The 18,099-nt window shown below is 35.8% G+C and overlaps 1 protein-coding gene across 8 annotated transcripts in view; it reads left to right on the top strand.

The window, feature by feature from the left end:
* Positions 1–18,099, top strand: part of CCDC192 (coiled-coil domain containing 192) — a 323,587-nt gene that overhangs the window by 70,866 nt on the left and 234,622 nt on the right. The window lies entirely within an intron of this gene.

Here is an 18,099-nt window from a genome sequence, read left to right as displayed (position 1 = left end):
GATGCAGTGGTTTCCTGATTCCCACTCTTGTTTTTGTGCTTAGGCCATGAAGAAGCTATGTTAAAGGAAGACCTGAGCCTTATATCCCTGAACCAATGTTGAATCAAGGATAGTACATTTGTTATTCGCCTCATCTCACTTCTTGGTGGGAAGGTTTTAAACATCTCCTCGCAAACATTCCACCACTTAAACTGACCTCAGGATTGGGAAGTTTCATAGGGAGCACAAGAAAAGAAAAGAAGAGAAAAGTAACAGAAAATACAATAGGCAGTATATCAATCCCCTAAAGTGACAAAATGTGGAGAACAAAGATCAGAAATCTCAGCTTAATTTCCCTCCTTTGTAATGACTTGATCTTAATAACTTGACCCATGGGAAGGGTCCAAAGCTTTACAATTTACTGTGGCTATCCTAACTTTAAGGTACTAGAGCAGTACAAGGCATCAGAATCATAGCATAAATGCCATTTTTGGCTATTTTAGTCTGGACCTATGCTAAGGCAGTTAAATAATTTAGGATTAACTCTAAAATTCAATAAAGTACTTATGAATTATAAAATGTGATTAAAGCTAAGATTAAAAAAGATTAAAAGAACAGGAACAAGCACCTGATATGTAGAGTAGGGGCTACTGAGGAAAAGGGGAGGGGGAAATGAAAGTGAAGAGGCTCCAGTCTTACAGGACCACAGAAACAACTCTACCTTCAGCAATAAGTAGGCAAGTTAGTCTAGCCATTCTTCCCAACTGATAGCTCCCTGTACATCTATAATCAGTATAATTCCCCCCATAGGGGCAGTTACTACAAGGACATCTGTGGTAACATAGCTAGGAGACCATGATCTTCATATGTGTGGCCTGTCCCGGGGCAGACACATTGCTAAAACTCACCTTGTACTACCCCCACTCCATATTTCCACTCTGACCAGTCAGAATGTCCCTCTTACTGGAATCCCCTGCCTTCAATGATACTAAATCTTTGTGCCTCCCTTTCCCCCACAAGGATTAGATTTTTTGCCAGAAAGCTAGATATCTCCCAACAACTCTACTCCTCAGTCGACAAACCCTTTGTTTTTTGTCCTCTGGGTACAGCATCCAGGTACAAATTCCAGATTAAGTAAACAAGCGGTTCCAATGACCCCACCTACATTGCTGCACATTTCTGTGTCCACTTCACTGGACCTTATTGCTCCCCGTTCTGCTGCCTCCCACACCACTGCTTACTCTCACCAGGTCTTGCATTGCTAACTTTTCTTCTCTTTTGGGTGCTCATCTCACTCCCCCATTTTTGCTAAGACCCATAACGTTACCCTCTATGCTGTAGCCAACCACTGGCCCCCATGCTAAAAACTATGGATGTTGAAGCTGCCTTCTCCACTGGGACCTGAGAAATGTGAGCTTTTCCTATGGGTCTATTCTATTGAGGGGCTGGAATGATAGGCCCACTTTGCTGACATGCAGCTGATATCCATGTTTCTACCAGTTGTTATTGGGATCTGTTATGCTGCCTACTGTGTTAGATCCAAGTGATGACCCCCATTACAAAGCATGGGTATTGCTATTTTTCTTTTTTGATGGGGCCTGAGCACTTCATTGGATTGATAACCCAGGGACTAAGTGATGCTCAACTCTCCAGGGATTTGAACAAGTTTCCCACCCTCTGCCAAAGCCAAATACTCTCCTATGCCAGGGCCTAGGGAGATAAGAGCTGTGCTACCCTGTGCCAGCTCCTGACTGACCCATCATATTGATGATGTCAAGAATGACTACATATGACTTGGGCTATTCTGGCCACCAAGAAAGTGCTTAAACTTCTCTCAAGGTCAGTAATAATTTTTTTCAAGGCAGAAAATTCTTTCTGGGACCACTTAGCTCTAACTAGGGAGCCCACAAACTCTTGATGTCTTTAGACTACAAACCTGTTACCAAGACCAAGAGATATCCTGACCAGGATCATTCACTCATGTTCTGGAGATGCCAGAAAGCAAAAAAGGTGGCAACGCATGTGCTCTAGATGCCATCTGTGAATATTTGCATTTCTGTCAGTGGTCCAGGAGGCCACCCTGGACCAGTCATGGGGCTAACTCTCAAGGCCTCAATATTTCCTCTCACTGGAAGTACCAGGGAGAAAAAGAATTATGATTCACTGGAATAAAACAGAAGATGTCTCTCATTTTAAATGGCTGTAGCCCCCTACTTTACCCTTCTCTCCTCCCATGCCCATTTTATCCTTACTAAATTAACTGGAGGAAGGGGTTCTTTTGGCACATTTTCCAAATCCTTTCTAGTGTCTCACTCAGTCCCTTACATCAAACTCCTCAAAAGGTCCACATGCCACAGTTACCAGTGTCCTCTCAAATGCCATATAAAAAATCCCAAACAGTTCATTCACCATAGCTTAGACAGTACTCAAATGATAATTTCTAGGCAGGGCTTGTCTTTTGGTAGATTTAGAGATATCTCTTATCCTCCTCAATGTAAAATTATACAAATTCAACAAATAAGAGTTTACAGCATTTATCTTCAAGTTCTATTTCCTTAAGTGTAGAACATATTCATATCTCATTCTATCCAGCTCAACAGGAAATATCTCAAGAGTATATGATCAGCATTTTCAAATGGTTCAGCAGACCCAGAATAGCTACAGGATGCAGGGCTCTTAGTGCACCTTCATTGCATTCTTTTCTCTATTTCAGAGATAATTCTGATCACCAAATGTTGTAGATCAGTCCTGACTCAGATCTGCCTGGTGTTCCAGGTTGGGGATTCAAATAAACTAGTAATCCTGTAGCCCATCTAACAATTAATTAAGATAAATGAAATTTACTTGGCCAAAACACGGAAAAAAATAATGGTCAAAGATAGATTCAGTATTGATTCAGATGAGCCTTTTTCTGTGCTGGCCACACATTGAAAACATGTGTCAAACCTGAGGGAAAAGCCAGTAATGCCTTTGATTTCATGAGGTTTCCTGTAATGGTATTTATACTGAGGTCATAAGGAAGCTATGTCAACTATTGGTTTTATTGTAGTGTCACTACAGGTAGGAGGAAAAAATTAACTAGATTTAGAAAATCAGAGCTTCTCCATCTCTAAACTGTGTTTTGGATACAGCACCTAGTACAATATTAGTCATATATCGTGGGCAGTTTTTAAATATTTGGGAAAAGGCAATATTCTATAGCAGGCAGTAGAAAGCATGTTGATTATAAAGGGAGGAAACAAAAGTTTGAATTTTCATTCTTTCTTTGCATCCCTAACACTTTGCACAATATCTGACACATAGTAGGTGCTAATAAATGTTTTATTGACGGATTATCAATCACCAACTATGGGAAATAGATGACAATGTGTTTTCTTCCTATTAAACCTTTCTGAGCCTCCAGGTCCTCATCTATAAAATAAGGGGTTGGCAAGATACTTTCTAAGAATTTAGAAGAATTTAAACCCTATGATCCAGTTGTACTACTTACTTAAAGGTAGGATGCAACTGCATGTTGGGAAGAAAATACTTTGTAACTCTAAAAGTGCTAAAGTAATTTATTATGGTTCATATCATAAATTAGTATAACTACATTTACAGACCCAACAGAAGTTATGTATAACTAGGTATCAGCAAGAGATAGAAAGAACATTTTCTTTTTCCTTCCTCTAGAAAACTAAAAATACAATAGCTTCAAATATAAAATCAAACTCCCTGGTCTAAATATTACTTCCTTTCCCTTCTGAACAAATTTTGGCAAAGATGTCCTAGCTAAAAAGCTGTAACAAAATTAAAAATAAAAAGTAAAGCCCCCAAACTAGATAATCAACCCCTGAACTATTAAGAATCAATCATTTGTGAGCCAGAGTACTTCTCTCAGGTCAGCTCATCTCACCTCTATTGCTGATGAACTTCCTTGCGTGAGAGAACACATAAATAGAAACAACAGTCTTATTCTTTCTTGATCTATAAGCCAAGAAGTCTTTCCTTTATTTCTCATTCCTCCCACATTTCACAAACTCTTCCTTGTTGGCCTAGAAGACTGACCATCATGAATGATGCTTTGAAGAATTTGGCCCTCCTCAGCTTTCCTTTTTTTATATAGGGCTCTAGGATCCATAAGATAGAGGCAGCATTTAGGCTTTTTACTACTAAGGACCCAGAATGTATCCTGATTCTAGGTGCTGAAATACAAATATAAAAGTGAGACCTTACCTTTAAATATGTATATTAGAGCACTTAGTTGGTACAGTAAATAGAACACCAGCCCTGAAGTCAGGAGGACTGGAGTTCAAATCTGGCCTCAAATACTTAACAATTTCTAGCTGTGTGATCCTAGGCAAATCACTTAATCCCTATTGTCTTGACCAAAAAAAAGATGCATGTATATATGTATTATATAAAAGTATATATATATATATGTATATGTATATGTATATGTATATGTATATGTATATGTATATGTATATGTATATGTATATCTATATCTATATCTATATCTATATCTATATCTATATATCACAAAGGGATTTGTTAGGGTCACTAACAACTAGGGAAATCAAGAAAGATCTCTTGAAGAAACAGCGCTTGACCTAAATCTTGAAGGAAAATTAATGGTTTCAAGAGGCAGAAGTGAATGGGAAAAACATTACAAATTATGGGGGACAGCCTATGGAAAGGCGGGGTGGTAGAAGATGGAATATTGCATAAAGGGAGTAACAAGTAAGTCAGTTTGGCTATGTATAGAAGAATAAGGTATCATTAGCCAGAAAAATAGACTGGAGTCATATTGTGAAGAGCTTTACATACCTAAGGAGCTTATATTTTATCCTATAGGTAATAAGTAATCTCTGAAATTTCTTAGACAGTGGAGTGACATAGTCAAAACTGAATTTTAAGAATATCAATTTAACAACTATGTGGAGGATGGATAAGATATGAAAAAAACTGGATAAATGGAGATCAGTTGGTAAGCTACTATAATAGCTCTGGAAAGAAGTGATGAGGTACTAGGAAGTTGTGATCTAGGTAGGAGAAAGGGAACAGATGTGAGAGATATCAAGGATTCCACAATTAAGACTTAGCAAATTATTGATATGGACTTTGTAGTAGTGGAGTGAAAAATCAAGAATGTCTCTAAGATTATAAATTGGGTTTTTGGAAGGATGATGCCCTTAGTGGAGAATATGGAAGGTAGGAAGGAGTGAGTTTAGTGGGAAAGATAATAAGGTTTTCTTCTGGACTTTAAAAAAAGTTTGAGATACCTTTGGGATACTAAGATGGAAATGTCCTTAAGGCAACTGGAGATTCAAGTATGAAAGAACTCAGGAGAGAGATGAGGAATGGATAGGTAGTATAGAGGACATTTTTAAAAGTTCAGCATTAAATCTATGGGAAGTGAGATCATCAAGAGAGAGTGGACAAAGAAGAGGAAAGAATTCAGGATAGAACAGAATGAGGAGAGAAGAGGAAATCCATATTTTTTCTGTAAAAAAGATGACAGATGACTAATTAGACAAATAGAAACTTCCCAATTATTTAAAAAAATTGTTGAAAATGCAAAATAGTAATAGCTGACATGTATATAGTGTTTTAAAATTTGCAAAACACCTTAAATTCATTATCTCCTCAGGACTGGTATCCTTATTTTATAGATGAAGGAGCAGAAGCTCTAAGAACTTCAGAAACTTGTTCATAATCATAGATTACCAAATTCCGAGCCTAGCCCTCTGTTTCTGAGTATCCTGACCCAAGTACTGCCTCTTGGATAATCAGGGGAAACTAAGACTAGATAGCTCGGTGACACTGGGCCTGGAGTCAGTAAAATCTGACCTAAGACACTTCCTAACTTGGGCAAATCATTTAATCACTACTCCAGTTTCTCATCTGTAAAACGAGGACACATTGGAGAAAGAAATAGCAAACCACTCCAATATCTTTGCCAAGAAAACCCTAAGTAGATGTCCATGGGATCAAGAAGAGTCAGATTGAACAACATCACAAGATAAGACTATTTATTAAAAAAAAAATTCCACTAGCATCATGAGAGAAGATAGCTTATGTAGCTTATGATTTAAGTGTTAGAAATAATTGTTTTTTCTTTCTTTGCTCTTGTTAGAGTCCCTGTCACCAGGTCCTCTATGTCATCTGTATGTCATGTCACTATGACAGTGATTATAAATAGGGGGTCAGTAACCTGGGCCCCAAGGCACTGCTTCCTCCATATTTAGTATATTCAAAGGTGACTTTTCCAGAGGATATTACCAGTAAAGGAATCTAAGAACATTCTTTAAATTCATCAACCCCTACCTCCAGTTGAAGGTCTACTCATCCTCTTAAAGCTTGACTCAGAGAGATCAACTTTCAGCTTTGGACAGGTGGGTGAGGATGTGGAAACAATTAGGAGGTTATTGCAATAATCTAGGGAGAGTTTTAAACAAAGCACACAAATAGAACTGGGCAGGTCAAAAATAGGTAATGGAAAATCCTACAGTTTGGCTGGAATACAGAATACATAAAAGGGAATAGTAGGAAATAAGGTTAGAAAGGTAATTTGAAGTCAAGTGATAAGAACCTTGAATGAAAACATTGAATTGTAAATTATTCAATAGGCAGTAAGGAATCACTGAAATTTTTGAATAATAATAACTAGCATTTTTATAGCATGTTTAAAGTCTTCAGGGTACTTTAGTATGTTATCTCTTGCGATCTTCACACCAATTCTGGATAGTAGGAACTATTATTATCCTTCTTTTATAGATGAGGAAACTGTGGCTGAGAGACATTAAGTGACTTAGGATGAAGTAATTAGTAAATGTCTGAGTCAGAATTTGAACTCAGATCTTCCTGGCTCCTAAACTAGTACTATGCTATCTAGTGTGATAATGTGATCTGGAGTTTAGTCAAGCATTGATATGAAATATAGATTACTAAAGAAATAACCTGAAAGCAGAAAGTTAAAAACTGTTTTCAGTTGTTTAAGTGAAAAATGTGGTTATAGTGAATGTGCTAAAGAGAGAATGAGTGTATTTGGCCTTTGGTATAGACACCCATTAGAGAAAAAGAAAGGATTTAGAAGATATTTGATGGTATCATCAAAGCAGTATTTTAAGATTTTCAGCAACTAGTCCATTGCATGAGACTCTATCCAGACCCATGGGAATATAAACCCAGACACTGAAGAAAATGTCACCCAGGTAACCATATTCCCTAGAGTTATATGACTTTCCTACAAACAAGCCTTATCCAATTCTCTCACTACCTTTCCTGACAACATAGGTTTCTTTGCAATACAAGTACAATTTAAAACATTAGTCTAGAAACAATGTAAGGGTTGGGTTTGGAAGTTATCTGTATAGAAGTGAAAATTGAAACTATGAAAGTAGATGAGATCAATAAAAGAGAGGAATGAGGAAGTCAAGAAGAGAACCTTTAGGGATCTCTTCTTTTTTTTTTTTTATTATATATATATATATTTTATAATATTATCCCTTGTATTCATTTTTCCAAATTACCCCCCCTCCCTCTATTCCCTCCCCCCGACGACAGGCAATACCATACATTTTACATGTGTTACAATATAGTCTAGGTACAATACATGTGTGCGAATATCATTTTCTTGTTGCACAATAAACATTAGAATCCGAAGGTACATGCAACCTGGGCAGACAGATATTAGTGCTAACAATTTTCATTCCCCTCCCAGTGTTTCTTCTCTGGGTGCAGCTACCCCTGTCCATCATTGATCAACTGGAAGTGAGTTGGATCTTCTTTATGTTGAAGATTTCCACTTCCATCAGAATACATCCCCATACAGTATTGTTGTTGAAGTGTACAGTGATCTTCTCGTTTTGCTCATTTCACTCAGCATCAGTTGATTTAAGTCTCTCCAGGCCTCTCTATATTCCTCCTGCTGGTCATTTCTTACCGAGCAATAATATTCCATAACCTTCATATACCACAATTTACCCAACCATTCTCCAACTGATGGACATCCATTCATCTTCCAGTTTCTAGCTACAACAAAAAGAGCTGCCACAAACATTTTGGCACATATATGAGTCTTTCCGCTCTTTAGTATTTCTTTGGGATATAATCCCAGTAGTAGCGCTGCTGGGTCAAAGGGTATGCACAGTTTGATAACTTTTTGGGCATAATTCCAGATTGCTCTCCAGAATGGCTGGATTCTTTCACAACTCCACCAACAATGTATCAGTGTCCCAGTTTCCCCACATCCCCTCCAACATTTGTCATTATTTGTTCCTGTCATCTTAGCCAATCTGACAGGTGTGTAGTGGTATCTCAGAGTGGTCTTAATTTGCATTTCTCTGATCAGTAGTGATTTGGAACACTCTTTCATGTGAGTGGATATAGTTTCAATTTCTTCCTCTGAGAATTGTCTGTTCATATCCTTTGACCATTTATCAATTGGAGAATGGTTCAGTTTCTTATAAATTATGGTCAGTTCTCTATATATTTTGGAAATGAGACCTTTGTCAGAACCTTTGTTTTTAAAAATATTTTCCCAATTTGTTACTTCCCTTCTAATCTTGTTTGCATTAGTATTATTTGTACAGAAACTTTTTAGTTTGATGTAATCAAAATCTTCTATTTTGTGATCAATAATGATCTCTAGTTCTCCTCTGGTCATAAATTCCTTCCTCCTCCACAAGTCTGAGAGGTAGATTATCCTCTGTTCCTCTAATCTATTTATTATCTCCCTCTTTATGCCTAAATCATGGACCCATTTTGATCTTATCTTGGTATATGGTGTTAAGTGTGGATCCATATCTAATTTCTGCCATACTAATTTCCAGTTTTCCCAACAGTTTTTTCCGAATAATGAATTTTTATCCCTAATGTTGGAATCTTTGGGTTTGTCAAAGATTAGATTGCTATAGATGTACCCTTTTTTGTCCTTTGTATCTAATCTGTTCCACTGATCTACCGGTCTATTTCGTAGCCAATACCAAATGGTTTTGGTGACTGCTGCTATATAATATAGCTTTAGATCAGGTACACTTAGACCACCTTCCTCTGAGTTTTTTTTTCATTAGTTCCCTTGCAATTCTTGACCTTTTATTCTTCCATATGAATTTTGTTGTTATTTTTTCTAGGTCATTAAAATAGTTTCTTGGGAGTCTGATTGGTATAGCACTAAATAAATAGATTAGTTTGGGGAGTATTGTCATCTTTATTATATTCGCTCGGCCTAAGGGATCTCTTCTTTTATAAGGGAGGGGGCAGAGAATGAATGAGGAGCATGGAGAATAAGAATGATCTAAGGGGTAGGAGGAAACCCATGAGTGTGTGGTATCAGAGAATACAAGGAAAAAGAGTATAGAAAGGAAGAAGAAAGTGGCCAGAAATGCTAAATGCTGCAGTAGTACCAAGAAGTACTACAGACGTTTTACAAATAGCTTTCGGGTTTAGTAATAAGTTATTATGACCTTGAAAAGCTTCTTCAGTAAAATCATGGAGATGGAAGCCAGATTATAGGGCATTGAAGTGTGAATAGATTCTGAATGGAGATTGTAAATGTGGACTATGAATTGTTTCTATACTGCATTAGCAGTGATGGGAAAAGATGTGGAGTGGAACATAAGTTAAGGGATAGCAGTTTCCTTTCTTTCTTTCCCTCTTTCCTTCCCTCCTTCCTTCTTTCCTTCCTTTCCTTCCTTCTTTCCTTCTTCCTTACTTCCTTCTTTTCTTCTTCCTTCCTTCCTTTTCCCCTTCTTTCTTTCCTTTCTTCTTTGCTTCCTCCCTTCCTTTCTTTTGTTCCTTCTTTCTTTCTTTCATTTTAAGAGAACTGATCATGTTTGTGTCTGAAGGAAAGGTCACAAAGAGAGAAAGATTGAACAGGAAAGAAAAATATAATTTTGTATGCTTCTCCTCAATAATTCTCCTCTTTGTCCATCAGTCAATAAGACTTTCTCCCATTATGACCTGAAATAGCATTTTTCTTGCACCTACCTTGTTACACATTTTATTTTAAACACATTACACACATATTTAAAACACCTCTGTTTTTAAACACATGTTTAATGTGTTTAAAATACATTAATTTTTAAAATTAAACATATTACACACATATTTAAAAAAACAGAGGTTTCTTTTTAGATACAAATTCTCTCATCTCCCTACCCCTTCTTCCACCCAATGAGAAGATAAGAAAAACAAAATCTTTTGTAAACATATATAGTCATGCAAAACAAATTTCTGCATTAGCCCTGTTCCAAAGAAAAGGAAAGAAAGAAAGAAAGAAAGAAAGAAAGAAAGAAAGAAAGAAAGAAAGAAAGAAAGAAAGAAGAGAAAAAGAAAGAAACAAAGAAAGAGAAAAAAAGAAAGAAAGAAAGAAAGAAAGAAAGAAAGAAAGAAAGAAAGAAAGAAAGAAAGAAAGACAAAAGGAAAGAAGGATGGGAGGAAACAAATGAACGAAGAAAAGAAAGAAAGGAAGAAAAGAAAGAAAGAAGGAAGAAAAGACAGAAAGAAGGAAGAAAAAAGTAAGAAAGAAAGAAAAAGAGAAAAAAAAAGAAAAGAAACAAAGGGAAAAAATACTTTAATCTGTACTCTTAAATCCTGAGGTACATAGTATGTTTCATTATAAATTTTTTGGAATTGAGATAGGTCTTTGTATTGATCAATTACTATTTCTTTCAGAGTTGACTATCTTTACAATATTGTTATTACTATGTAGATGGTTTTTCTGGTTCTGTTCACTTCACTTTTTACCAGTTCAAATAGGTCTTCCCAGGCTTTTCTGAAATCATCATCTTCATAATTTCTCACAGCATCATAATATTCCTTTACTTCTGTACCACAACTTGTTTGCCACTCATTAATTAATGGGTTTCTTCTCAATTTCCAATTCTGTCACCACAAAAATGCTGCCATAATATGGGTCTTTTTCCTTTATTTGATCTTCTTGGCTAGCCTTGGACTCTAGTAGTGGAACATTGGTCCACCTGTCTACCTATCACCCTTATATCCTTACCTCATGCATAATTTATCTTCTCTATCAAATAATTAATTCCTTAATGATATATTTTACTGCTGTTCTTTAGGGGTTTTTTATTGGTTGCATTTGTAACTTGCAAATTATGTTCCTTCCCAATGCTTTCTATGTTATATTAATTTTTAATTCATTAGAGACTCTTGTATTCCTTATCTTACCACTAAATAACAACCCTAGTATAATGTTGGCATTACAAAATGGGTCTTTGCTTTCATGGACTCTTGGGGTTATTAAAGAAGCTATACAAGTTTCTGAAGGCAATTCAAATTGTTCTCTTCTTAATCAACTCTGGAACTAACTTGTCTATCTCTATTGTCTGTTCCAAATATACATTGTCATTCAGTCAGTCATGTCTGACTCTTTGTGACCCCACTGATTTTTTTTAAGTAAAGATAATGGAATGGTTTGCTATTTTCTTCTCCAGCTCATTTTACTCACATGGAAACTGAGACAAACAGGGTTAAGTGATTTGCCAGGTTCACATAGCTAATAATTGCCTAAGGATACATTTGAACTCAAGTCTTCCTCATTCCAGGTCTGGTATTCTATCTACTTGGTCACTTAATTGCTTTTTATAAAATAATATTAATTAAATATTAATTGCCCCATGTCAGAAGATATGTCTGAACACATATTGTCATCTGGGCAATAGACACTATGTACTCAGTCTTCCCTATTTGGATGATAAAGCCAAACTCCTTTGAGTAACTACAACTCTCTTCTAGACAGCTCCAAAAAGTATGTGGCAGGGCTTAATGCAGTCAGAACATATTATATGGGCATAGAAGGTTATGGAGGACCATTATCATGCACAGGAAATCCTTCTTTAAATTGGACTCTTTCCTGGATCACTTCTCCATCACAGTAGGGAAGCAACCTATTATTTATTATTTATTAAGTACTTAGTAGTTATCAGACTTTGTGATAGACTGATATTCAAGAATGATTCAATCCCTATTAATAATCAGCAAGCACTATTAAGTGCTTACTTGTTAGGATTACAAGGATTATAATTGAGAGACAATCAGAACATTACACTTACTATATTACCAGACACTCTGCTATATGCTAGAGGTAAAAAGAAATGCACAAAAAGTCCTTTCTTTAAAAAAACTTGTGTGTTAATGGAGAAAAATAATATATATACACATAAGTATATACATATAGGTATAATGTATATACAGATTACTAGGAAGAAAACACCTGTGCCTACACACAGCTTCCCCATAGATGCTGAGAAGATAGAACCATATACTAGGCTTTCTATATAAAGAAAGATGATTTCTTGACTGAGTCCCTGAATAGGTTATCTAACTAGACTCCTAGACAAAGTGACCTTGTCTTAGCAGGACACGGATAGGGAGAATAGGATAAGTGGAGTGGGAAAGTAAGGAGAAAGAGAATTTCATAGCTTAAAAGGTTAGAAAAGTCTGTTGAATTTTTTAAGGATGGCACTTTTGACAAAGTATTTTGTCTTTATTTTATGTTTCACCTGATGTTTATAATCAGAGAATCATTTAATTGGTGCTCTGGGATGTGCCTTCCTCAGAAATTTAAGTCTGATCTGGAACAAAATGAGGTATTTGCAGGTTATTCAATAGTTAACAAAAGCTTTACTTAACTTTAGCTTGAGAACATCTAGATCCCAGAGATTATAAAAAAGGGAAAAGGACTCACATGTACAAAAATCTTTGTGAAAGCCCTTTTTATAATGGAAACAGAAACTGGAAACTGAATGGATGCCCATCAGTTGGAGAATGGCTGAACAAGTTATGGTGTATGAATGTTATGGAGTATTATTGTTCTGTAGGAAATGATGAGCAGGATGATTTCAGAGAGACCTGGAGAGACTTACATGAATAAGTGAAATGAGCAGGACCAGGAGATCATGTACACAGCAACAGCAAGGTTATATGATGATCAACAATGAGGTAATTCAGGTCAATTCCAATAGACTTGTGATGGAGAGAGTCATCTGCATCCAGAAAGAGGACTATCGGGACTGAATATGGATTACAACATAGTATTTTCACCTTTTTTGTTGCTGTTTGCTTGTTTTCCCCCCTTTATCATTTTTTCCCTTTTGATCTGATTTTTCTTGTGCAGCATAATTGTGGAACTGTTCAGAAGAATTGTACATGATTAACCTATATTGGATTATTTGCTGTTTAGGGGAGGGAAGGGAGAGAGAAAAATTTGGAACACAAGCTTTTGCAAGGATGAATGTAGAAAACTATCTTTGTATGTGTTTTGAAAATAAAAGGCTATTATCAAAAAAAAAAATCACCCAATCTTTGCCCTGGCAAGACAATAGGTATTTATTTGTCTAGGAGGCTAGGTACTTAAAACTCTCCAGAGATTCAGCCAGGAAATTATCTTCTATCTAAAAGACCTGAAAAGTGGCTCCATTCTTTCTAGGTCACAACAGCATCTATAAGGAGTTGTGCGTATATACATAGGCTTTTTCTTTCTTGGTACCCAGTTCTGCTCTTCACTCTGCTGAGACTCTTTAGTCGATGTGAAGCTTTCTCTGGAATTCTATGAATAGGTTAAGCACAAGCTCTGAAGGTATTCTGAACCAACCCTGATGATTCACAACTGCCTGAACCAGTCCCTCCACAAGTCATAGAGTTGATGAGGTGGATGTTGAGATTGAAATCCAAATGGGATGGAGTTAGGCCATGTGAAGAATTCACAATGACTTTCTCATTGCCAAAAGGTACTTTTATTTATGAGAAGAGGTTACAAAAGAATGGTAAATATGAATTAGATTTGGGAGAGCATACAGATAGCAAGGAAAGGGGTTTTAACAATGGAAACAACAATGGAAAAAACAAGTTTCCCGATGGAACCAGGAGAAAGGGAATATGCTATTAACTGGCAGACTAAATATGTAGAGGAATTTGGCATCCTTAAAAGGGTTATTTACCTATAACAAGGAGAAAGATACCATGAAACATGGGAGAGAGGCTGAGAGGGAAAACACTTGCAGTCAAAATGCCTTGACAAGCTAACCCAAAAGGGATCAGCAAAAATGGCATATACCATGGGTAAATTTATAGGGGAAATTGAGGGATTGATATCATAATTTGATTTTCCGATTGGATACAAAGTAAACTGGGATTTCTCAAGATTTCCATAAGTGTGGAACTGTAAGGCTGAACTGACCCCCCATCAGTGCCTTTCCCTGCTTGTCTCAGGGATTATTATAATTTTATCAGTACTTCAAGCATTCTCTGCCAACCCCACCTACTTACCCAAGATTTAGATCTGAAAAAGACCATAGAGGCCACTTAGTCTAGCCCCTTCATTTTACTAATTCTGTATGGTGCAATCCTGCCTCTCTACCCCATGGTCAAGGGGAACAATCAGGAGCAAGGACCACATCCATCAGTAAAGAACCACAGTGGGGTTCTCTGATATAAATAAAAGAGAGAGCAAAAAGGAATATTTTGGCATCTAGTTGGGTCTAGTAAACTGATATAAATATTTTAAAAGTTAACATATGTTTTAGAAATATATGAAAGGGAAGAAAAGCAAAAACAATATAACTTGTTGAGCACAACTGGAAATTTTCTGCTTCAAGAGTTTATTCTACATACCATTACCACATTTGGGTGAACTCTAGTATATTGAAAGAATATCTTCAACACATACTAAATCTTTAAATTCTTTTTTTTCCTTTGCATATTACTTGCCTTGAAAAATTATATAATAATTCTATGTTATTTTCAAAACTTTCTTGCCCATTTGAGAATTCTTCTATTTTTTTTTCGATTCATAAAGAAGCAAGCAAACAAATAAACAAAAATCATTTCATTAGTTTCTTTTTTTGGCATTACTATTGCTAACTTCTCTTTAAAAAATGAAAGGAAAAAAATCCTTCATAACAAAAAAACATAATCAAGCAAAAGAAATTCACACAATAGTCATGTCCAAAAAAATGTTTGTTTCTTTTTGCATCTTGAGCCCATCACCTCTCTGTCAGGAGAAGAATAATATGCTCCATCATATGAGTTCTGGAGTCATTGCATTAATCAGCATTCTTAAGACGAAGTTGTTTTTCTTTTCAATGTTATCATTGTTATAAATTGTCCTCCTGGCTCTGCTCACTTCAGTCTACTTCAAAATAGTCTCATTTCTTAAATCACAAAAACATTCTATTAAAGTCACATATCATAATTGTTTAGCTGGTCCAATCCCCAATGGATGGGCCAGTCTACACATTCTTGTTCTTTTGAGCTTTCTTTATTTGCTTCTTTTAAGTTTGCTTTTAGGATCTGGAAGCTTGTCTTGCTAGGGGCTATTAACTCTCCCTTATTAATTTCTGTCTTAAAACCCATTCCTCTGCCCTTCCCTCTCCTTGCTTGTTTCCTGTTGAATTTAATATATATCTTGATTTAGGTATGCTTGTATTCTCTTCTCCTCAAGTTCAGCAGTAGTCCAGAAATGTATCTTGCCACCAGACCCAGATGGCTCCACAGGAGAGAGCAAAGCTGAAGACTTTGCACAGCCCTCCGTCACTTAAATCTAATTCACTTGTAATTCAAGACGTCACCTTCCTGATGTTTGTCATTGGTCTTTTTTGAGAACAAAGGACAAATAATACTCTAATGATGAGAAATAGTAAATTTACCCTCCCTTCTCCTACACTAATGAATTTCTTTTGCTGTCCTTTCTATTTCTTTTTAAAAAAAATTTTCCAAACAGAACTGATCTACTCTCATTTACTCTGTTTTTTTTTTTTTTTTTTAATATTAACTCCATCAAAAAGGCTTTGAAAACATCAATATTCTGAAGGAACACTTGTTTCTTCACCACTTTGAATTTTGATTAAGATCTTTTCTACTGAAAGTTCTCATTTGTATTTTGACATTAGATCAAACATATCTCAGTGGAAGATCCAGTTACAGAAAGTTTCTGAATCTAGTAGCAGGCCCTCGGTTTTGAAACATGAGTGATTCTTTTCTTTAGTTGTTTTTGAGAGCTAACTCTTAAAGAGTAGGGCTGAAATAATGCCATGGGTTAATTCTGACTACTTGGTAGCTTTGGTTTACTTGCAAGAAGTCTTTTCCAAAGAGAGAGAAATCCTGTTTCAATGCTTTTCTTTGTAGAAATTTCTTCCTATCGGATTATGAGACTGTTCAAAGAAAACAATGGAGGTTGAATTAAATAGCAGCTGTTTGGGGTAGGAGGAAATAGCCAACAGCAGCAGAAAAGGGAAGTTTCTTACAGTTTACTTTCTCTTGGGAATTTTAACAACTTGGCTAATATTTACCCTTAGTTCTCAAGGCACATCCGTGTGCAGGGTTGTGAAGTTTAGACAAGAAACAAAACTAGGGCCATGAACCAAACCACAGGTATAGGTTAAAGATTCATAAAAGACAAATGCTTATTTACTCTCACTTTTGTAAATGACCTTCATTACTCTTGAAAGAATACATTTAGAGTGACCGGGCCTCTAACTCCTGCTGTGGGTTAGGCTGAGGTTAGTGGATTGCTTGAGTTTGGGAGTTTTAAGCTGTAAACAGTAGGGCTAAAAGTCATCAGCAATTTGTATGAAGTCTGGAGCAAATACACTGAACCCTGGGAGCGCCTACCTAAAAGGAGTGAGTAGTTTTACTTGTGAAAAACAAACAAACAAACAAACAACAGAACATGTTACAACTTCTATATATTGGGCCTGGGCCTGTGAGTAACTTGCTGCTTTGCAGCCTAAGGTTAGAGAAGCCCAGATTTTTAAAAGAGACTTTAAAATTTACTCTAGAATTAAACACAACAAGGCTTTGTCCTTTGGTGTTTTCATCATCAGTCAGAAAGTGTTTGATCAACTCAATATTTTTTTCAACTAAGAGAAACTATCCTTAACATGATTATTCCATGTATCAGGTTTTGATCAGGTGAGGTTACCATTAATAGGAAACAAGTTTTTAGCTGGTCAAAAAAATCACAGCAGGAATAAAAGGAAATTTCATTAGTCCGCTTAACTATTATAATCATCCATTTGTTTTCCCTGACTCCTACTTCTCTCCAATCCATCCATCCATCTAACAAAATAATCTTCCTAAAAATTCTACAAATCTGACTACACTTATCACTCAATTTAAAAAATGACAATAACAACAATAATAGAAACAACATAACTCCAGAGCCTTCTTAATGTCACTCCAATAAAATTAAGACATTTAGGACATGTCATTTAAGACCCTCCATAATTTGATTTTAGTCTATCTTTCCGGTTTTATTTCACAGCTTGGATGTCATTTGCTCTATGAAGCTTTGTCCAATTCTCTTAGTTGTTAATACTTTTGCCTTTTTAAAAATTTTCTTAGAAGAATTTTCCTTACTTCTTCCTGCCCCCTTATATTATACAGAGTGTCATATTTTTATCCCCTCCTCTAGAATGTAAGCTTCTTGAGAACAGGAGCTGTTTCTTTATTTTTGTTTATATCCTCAGTGCTTGGCACATAAAAGATCTTTATTACACCTTTATTGAATACATTGATTGATATAATGGATCTTTCTTCTTCAATGTCAAGGCTTTTTTCTTCCCATCCCTTTACAATGGCCCATCTCTAACAGCCAGAAATATATTTTATAGAGGCATAGTAAAATAATCTTTCTCCTTATCTTTCCAAGAATTCTAGTGAATTTTATTATTATTTTTAAATTAAAATGTCAGAAAGAATAGTCTAGTCAGGACTTTTTGTATGATGATTATCAGAAGCATATAAACATTTACCCATAATGCATTGCTTCGATTAGAACAATGCTCTTTTGATGTTGTTTATTTGAAGCCATTAATGTGTTCTGGGTAGGAGTATTTATTCCTAAAGATGCTCAGAAATTTTGCCTGTATGCCAATTTTGAATTATAATCTTGTTCAAATGAGGTTAGTTTTTTCTGTGTATTTTAAAATTTGTATCAGTACTATTTGTGGTAAAATTGAGGATGGAATCAGTGTATCCTCTAAAAGATTTTCTTGTACTCTTAACTACAGTTATCAACATTTTTTTCAAGCAATGATGGAACAGGATTGAACTAGGGCTGATTCATAGCAGATGAGTTCTTTCTAAGTACAGTGTTAATCTTTACTCTGGGGCATA

Source organism: Sminthopsis crassicaudata, chromosome 1, assembly GCF_048593235.1.
Source record: "Sminthopsis crassicaudata isolate SCR6 chromosome 1, ASM4859323v1, whole genome shotgun sequence".
Lineage (NCBI taxonomy): Eukaryota > Metazoa > Chordata > Mammalia > Dasyuromorphia > Dasyuridae > Sminthopsis > Sminthopsis crassicaudata.
The sequence above is the reverse complement of the archived record's forward strand: the minus strand, read 5'-3'. Positions and strand labels throughout refer to the sequence as shown.